This window comes from Mytilus californianus, unplaced genomic scaffold, assembly GCF_021869535.1.
Source record: "Mytilus californianus isolate M0D057914Y unplaced genomic scaffold, xbMytCali1.0.p SCAF_11, whole genome shotgun sequence".
In the NCBI taxonomy this organism is placed as follows: Eukaryota; Metazoa; Mollusca; class Bivalvia; order Mytilida; family Mytilidae; genus Mytilus; species Mytilus californianus.
Genome location: NW_026262593.1, coordinates 20,101,792 through 20,109,131, shown reverse-complemented (window position 1 = coordinate 20,109,131; position 7,340 = coordinate 20,101,792).

Sequence of the window (7,340 nt, the reverse complement as noted above, 5' to 3'; positions counted from 1 at the left end):
ATAATTTCTTTTAACAGAAAAATGTAACTGTATTAATCATGCCAGTACCGAGCTGATATTGTAAGACATAAAAGTGTCCTGTTAAAAAGTGTCCGCCTGGACAGTTTTTCCACAGAATTCAGGTAATAAATAATCTCCATTACCATGAAATTTTGTCTCTTAGGTGGACAGAATTTTACAGCAACAGTTATGAAATAGTTTCCTACCTCACAGGACAATATTTCAAAGCAGTTGTTATTAAATTATGTCCTCTAAAGGAAGGTTATCAATTTCTTTTTATTATACTTGAATTTTAATTAATTAAGAAAGGTGTATCATAAATAGATGAATTTAAAAATAAACATGCCAAGAAATCCTCGCTCAAAATTCAGGTGGAACTCTTACGGCACCCATTAGTAGATAAAGATTTGATTTCATTCAACAAATTAATTTATGACCTGCATGTACGTGTTGCTTAGAACACGGTCATGTACCAAAAGGTCAATATTAATCATCCGTGTAATTTGCTCTATGGGATGTTTGCAAACTTTCAACGGAGGCAATTTCTTGGCATGGGAGAAAGGAAGAAACACCATTCACAATTTGTCTAACCTTTTATTTTCTAATTAAATAGAAAAAAAAAACTTTTCAAATATAGAGTTCATAAGATAAAAATATTCCCTGTGGAACCCCTCATTTTGCTCCCTCCATTTTCACCCCTTGAATGATGTTTTCCAATCTAATTAAAATTAAAACCTTGCTTTATAACCGATCTATTCATGTGCAAGACCGGCAACATTCTTTATTTAATTAGAAACCATACATGCCGTTATACACATGCATTTTGTCTGCTTGGAGTCCCCGCCTGAAAAGAAAGAAATAGCCAAACTCCAAGATAATATATTTCTGTATCACTTGATTTTTACCACATGGGGCTTACATTAGAATAAATACCGAATATAGAAAGTGAAACTACAATTCAAAACATAAAGTCCGAAGGCACATAGAAGAAAAAGAAGATTTTTTTGGCAAAGGGCGCCGGGTGTACCCTCTCTGTGTTCAAGATATACATGACAAATTTGCCACTGCACCTTGTCTGTTCTATGAATTCTTACCCTGAGTTTTCTATCTATTACGGGAGAAAGGAAGAAAGACCATTCACAATTTATCTAACCTTTTATTTACTAATTAAATAGAAAAAAAACTTTTCAAATATAGAGTTTATTTATAATTCAGTGCACCTTGTCTGTTCCATGAATTCTTACCCTGAGTTTTCTATCTGTTACATGCCAAGAAATCCTCGCTCAAAATTCCGGTGGACCTCCTACGGCACCCATTAGTAGATAAAGATTTGATTTCATTCAACAAATTAATTTATGACCTGCATGTACGTGTCGCTTAGAACACGGTCATGTACCAAATGGTCAATATCAATCATCCGTGTAATTTGCTCTAAGGGATGTTTGCAAACTTTCAACGGAGGCAATTTCTTGGCATGAAATGGATGGCAGTGAATACCGACAAATTTAAAACTATCTAAGTTCAAAGAGATACCTAGAAAAGTTCAATGAAAATGTAAGGCTAACACTTCGAAGAAAATGTCAAAATTGGAGGAGTTCTTTTATATTTATAAGGACAAGAAGGCCACAGAAAGTATAGACAAGCTTGTAGTTCATTGCAATAAGCTGGAAATTGTATTGTTGATGTGTCATGATGAAAGTGGCTGTCATCTTTGTATCAATAAGACAGTTTCCAAAAATTGCATCAAAATATTATTTTGTCTCTTAAGTGGACAGAATTTTACAGCAACAGTTATGTCCTCCCACAGGACAATATTTCATAGCAATTGTTATTAAATTATGTCCTCCAAGGGAAGTAATCATAAAGGTCACCAAAATGTTTTATTAAACTTGAATTTTAATTAATTAAGAAAGTGTATCACATTTACTGTTCAAGAACCAAAAGGAGAAGGGGTGATATTAAAGTGCCATTTTTGGCCTCACCCCCAAATTTCATTTAATTTGTCATGTTGAAACTCTATACCACAGACCTTCTAAAAATGGTGGCATTTTGGATCTACCACGCATATTCTGTTGCCTAGCAACCAGTATAATGCTGGAGATAAATTCATTAAATATGCAAAACATACAGCTTAAATCTATTTATATTTGAAATCCAACCTGTTGAAAATGCAGTAATTATACAATTATACACTTGTTTAAATGTAGCACAATGTAATGCACATTTCTTGGCAAAATCATCGTAATTTCTACCAAGTAACAAAACTTTGCCCATAGCAACGGCAATTTGTTTTCTATTTTACAAGATTAAACTTTTCATATGTTGCAAAAATAAAAGATAATTCAAGATGCACATTGTAAAAAGTAACAAACTCCAAGGAAAATATCAAGGATAAATATCAACAAACAAAACTACAGACAAACAAATGTAATTCTTCAAGAGAATGTGGTAACGAAATGCACTTCTAGAGTCCATCTGTGGAGTAAAATAAATGTACCATTGACCTTATGGTGAAATTGCTGGTTATTACATTTTTTCATGAACTACGTGTTCACGTGTACACCTTATATATTCGTTTAATTATCCCACGTATTATTGATACTAACAGATTTTGTCTCTAGTGCTGGGTGGAGTCCTTTTAAGTTTGTAATGCCCCGTGGTGGAGGGGTTTACCCTTGTCCATTCGTACGTCCCGAAATTGGTTTCTGTTCTCTAACTTTACTTTGCCATAACCAAATGTTCTGAAACTTATACACAATCATTATTACAACCAAACACAGATCAAGTAAAAATTTGGGTGGCGTCACTTTCACTGTTCTGGAGAAATGTCCCTTTATAAATTGAAAAGTCAGCAAATTTGCGGTTTCTGTTTTATAACTTTACTTTGTCACAAACAAATGTTATGAAACTTGTCATCAATACTTATTACCACCAAACACATATAAAATTCGAATTTTGGTGAAGTCACTTTCACCGTTCTTGAGGTTTGGCCATTCGTAAATGAAAAAAAAATGGATAAATTGCCGTTTTCGAACTTTAACTTTATGTTGCCTCAACCAAATGTTATGTAACTTATACACAATACTTATTAACACCAAACACAGATCGAGTTCGAATTAGGGTGGCATCAGTTTTCGCCGTTCTCGAGTAGCCCCATTACTGTTTTTTATTGAACAATGAGAGCACTCAAACCCCCGAGTAATCTCTGATGGCAATATAAAGAAACAAATGGCATCCAGTTTAAAAGAAAACAAAACGTCAAGTACATTGACTCTTGCATATTTACAAGCAGTGGCATCTGTGTCCCATGGACAGTTTTGGCATAACTTCCATAAGATAACTTTCTCTCTTATAAACTATTTGTTAATCAACATGTTTATGCGAACCACTATCTAACCAAATCTTAATGGAAATTTTGGTAGGAGAAACAGTCTCATCGTTAAATGTACTATAACAAATTCAGATCTAACATCAATAACCAAAAATGCTAAAATGATGATACCAAATGGCTGATCAAAGGGGCTAGTGTAAAAGTCCCTGTTTTGAACACCAGCAAAATAAATATCATGTTTCTCACCAATTATATACATTTAAATATGAAATCTTTTAAATCTTTTTTCGGTTAATTTGTTTTTTGGAATAATTTATGTTATAACCACAATGGAATAAATACTTAAAGTATGGACGATACGTCTATACAAGGAATGGACGATACGTCCCATGGACGGTGTGGCGGTATGGCCGACACATCCAATGGACGACGTGGAAGTATGGCCGTCGCTTCTCGAAAGCCTATCAGGGACAGGGGCTGATCCAGGCATTTTTAAGAGGGGGGTTCCAACCCAGGATAAAGGGTTCCAACCGTATGTCACCATTCAAAAGCATTGATCGTCATTAAAAAGGGGGGTTCGGCAACCCCGGACCCCGCCCAGTGCTAGAATATAACATTTTATAAATTTGCTGCTTAATAGTTACGAAACGCTTATGGTAGATCGGGTGTCTTTTTACTGGGACTATTATACTGTTAGTAATAGTCGTAGCTTTTTATGAGTATCCCTTCTGGGCATGTTGCAAAAATACTATTCTATTCTACCATATAGTGAGTGCCTTCAACAAATTGAAGATTATGTCACAGGAGGAAACTTACAACAAGACATAGATTGATATATATACAATCTTTAAAAAATACAAAAAAAATGAAAAATGCTTTGTATAATAAAGTATGATGTAATAGTTGAGTTAATATTGATGCTTCGAAATTGAAGATTTGAAAGAGTCTACTGAAGTGCAATTTACAATGTTGTCCGGTAGTTTGTTCCAGTCGGTAATAGTTCTTGGAAAATAGGATTCTTTTCTGTACTGTGTTTTGCAGGATGGAATTTGGAAGCTGTTCGAATTTGAATGTCTTGTTTGTCTTTTTTGTGGGATTAATTTATTATTTTTAGGTATTGCAACCTTTTCGTGTTCAATTTTATAAAGCATTACCAATCTTGAGTCTTTTCTTCTGTCAGAGAGGCTGCGCCATTCAAGATGTTGTAACATGTTACCAACGCTTGAGGTGTTTCTGTATTTGTTGGTAACAAGACGCGCAGCCCTCCTTTGAACTTTTTCAATGCTATCTATGTCTTGTTGTAAGTATGGATCCCAAACAGAGCAAGCATACTCTAGTGATGGTCTTACTAGGGACTTATATGCTTGCTCTTTAATTGATGTTGAGCTTATGTTCAGATTCCTCCTTAGAAAGCCTAGGGTGCTATTAGCTTTCTTGCATATGTTGTTTATGTGCACATCCCATTTAAGGTTGGAACTGATGGTAACCCCCAGATATTTTGCTGTTGTTACATGTTCTAATGAGTGATTGTGTAATGTGTAGTTAAATTTGATTGGTTTTTTATTTCTGGTGACTGAAATTACATTACACTTATCTGGGTGGAATGCCATTTTCCACATAGTTTCCTACGATGCCAGTTTGTCAAGATCTTTTCGTAATGTGGATGCTTCGGAATTTGATTATATTGCCAAATACACTATTGCGTCGTCTGCAAATAAACGTACTGTAGATGTAAGACCAGTTGGAATGTCGTTAATATAATACAGGAAGAGACTTGGTCCAAGAACTGACCCCTGTGGAACCCCTGACTCAACTGCAACATACTCAGATTTTTCCCCCTCTAGAACTACTGCCTGTTTACGATTGCTTAGAACATTTTGTATCCAGTAATTTAATTCCCCCTGTATCCCGTAATGGTGAAGCTTATTAGTTAGAAGAGAATGTGAAACTTTATCGAATGCTTTAGAAAAATCCATGACCAAAATATCTGTTTGTTTACCGTTTTCCATGTTAAGTGAGACATCATCTATAAATTCAAATAGTTGTGTTTCGCAGGATAGACCTCTGCGAAATCCATGCTGTAGGGGATATAAAATGTTGTGATTATCTGCATGTGTCATGATGTGTTTAACTACTATGTGTTCTAAAAGTTTGCAACAAATACATGTGAGAGATATAGGGCGGTAGTTTTCAGGGTTATATTTTTGGCCTTTTTTGTATACAGGAGAGACATGGGCAGTTTTCCAGTCATCTTGAACAACACCTGTTTTAACTGACTTCTCAAAGATAATGGTAAGTATTGGTGCAATTTCATGTGAAAGTTCTTTTAAAAATCTTGGTTTAATTTCATCTGGTCCTGCTGCTTTGTTAGGATTTAAGTTATGTAAAAGTTTTTGTATACCTTCTGTTTTTATGATTAATTTTGTTATGGGTGGAAAAAGAGTATTCTGTGGCATGTTACACTGTTTGACAAATTCTTTATGGGAGATATTTGATGCTGGTGTGAATACAGACTGGAATTGTGCGTTAAGTGCCCTAGCTTTTTGTAGTGGATCAGTTAAGAGTTTGCCATCTTGTTTAATTTCAGTAATACCACTATAATCAGTTTTTTTATGTTTAATATAGGTCCAAAATTTTTTCATAGTGCCAAAATTTGTTCCATCTTGTGGTGGTAATATGATGCTTTCAATGTATTCCCAGTATGATTTTCGTATACATTTCTGTACCTGGTGTTTAACCTCTTTGTATTTTTTAGTAACAGATGCATTCCCAGATTTTTTTGATTTTTTATATAGTCTATCTCTTTTTCTAATGAGCCGTTTTGTTTCCATTGTGATCCATTGGTGACCGTCCTTTGTTTTTGCTGTTTTATGTGGGATGTGATCTTTCACTGCTTTTATTATTGTTGCTTTAAAACAGTTCCTTATTTCATTTACACAAAGATGTTGCTGGTTTTCAAAGAGATGTTTATATGAAGTGTTTATTTCTTGTTTAATTGTGCTCCAATTTGCTTTTTTATATAATGCAATTATTTTAGGCTTTTGTTTAAGTTTTGATGAAGCTATTGCAAATTCAGCAAACACAATATCATGATCAGATAGGCCGGGAATAACTTCAACACGCTGTACTTGGTTTGGTAAGTTTGTAATTATCAGATCAAGAATATTGTCTTTACGTGTAGGGACATCAACAATTTGGGTGAGACATGTGTCGTCAAGTGAGTTGCCAAAGAAGTAATGAAGGTGTGGGTAATTAGTGTTTGGTTTTAGTGATCTGTTGTTCCAATCCCAACCAGGGAGATTAAAGTCTCCCCCTATAATAAGCGTGGAATTTTTTATTTGTGTGGCTTTTCTTATCATTAAGTCAAAGTTTTTGAGACTAGTTTCGTCAGATGTTTTTGGATTGTAGAAAGAGCTTAAGTACAATGTTTTCGAACCAACAATGTCTACTTTTGCCCAGACCATTTCTGTTTTGTCCGGGGGTGCAAGTTCATATACCTCAGAGCTAATAAGTTCTTTCTTTATAGCTATAAGAACACCACCCCCTTCTTTGTCTGTTTCTGTCTTCTTTCTGTCATTTCTGTACAATTTGAAATTGTCAGGAAATATTTCGACATCTTTTATTTTTGGGTTTAGCCAAGTTTCTGTGCCAAATATTATGTCAGGCTTTGTGCTGTTAATGATGTTATTTACTAGGTGTTGCTTGTTTTTAATTGACTGAAAGTTGATATTAAGTACTCTCAAAGGCTTTTTAAGGGATGACACCCGAGTTTTTTTACGTATGGGTGTAGATGCATGAAGAGGCTTGATTTTTTTATTCTGATAATCTGGACTTGATGGAGAATTTGAGTGATTGATGTCACCAATATAAAGGCTTGCAAATGGATTCGGTGAGTCAAGACTATGTAGATCAAAAAGTACTGTGCTGTAGTTTGGTTTGTCACAGATAATGCAGTGCCAGCTTATCATGCTGTCATTAAGATCTTCGTAACTTTTTGAGTGGATACCTT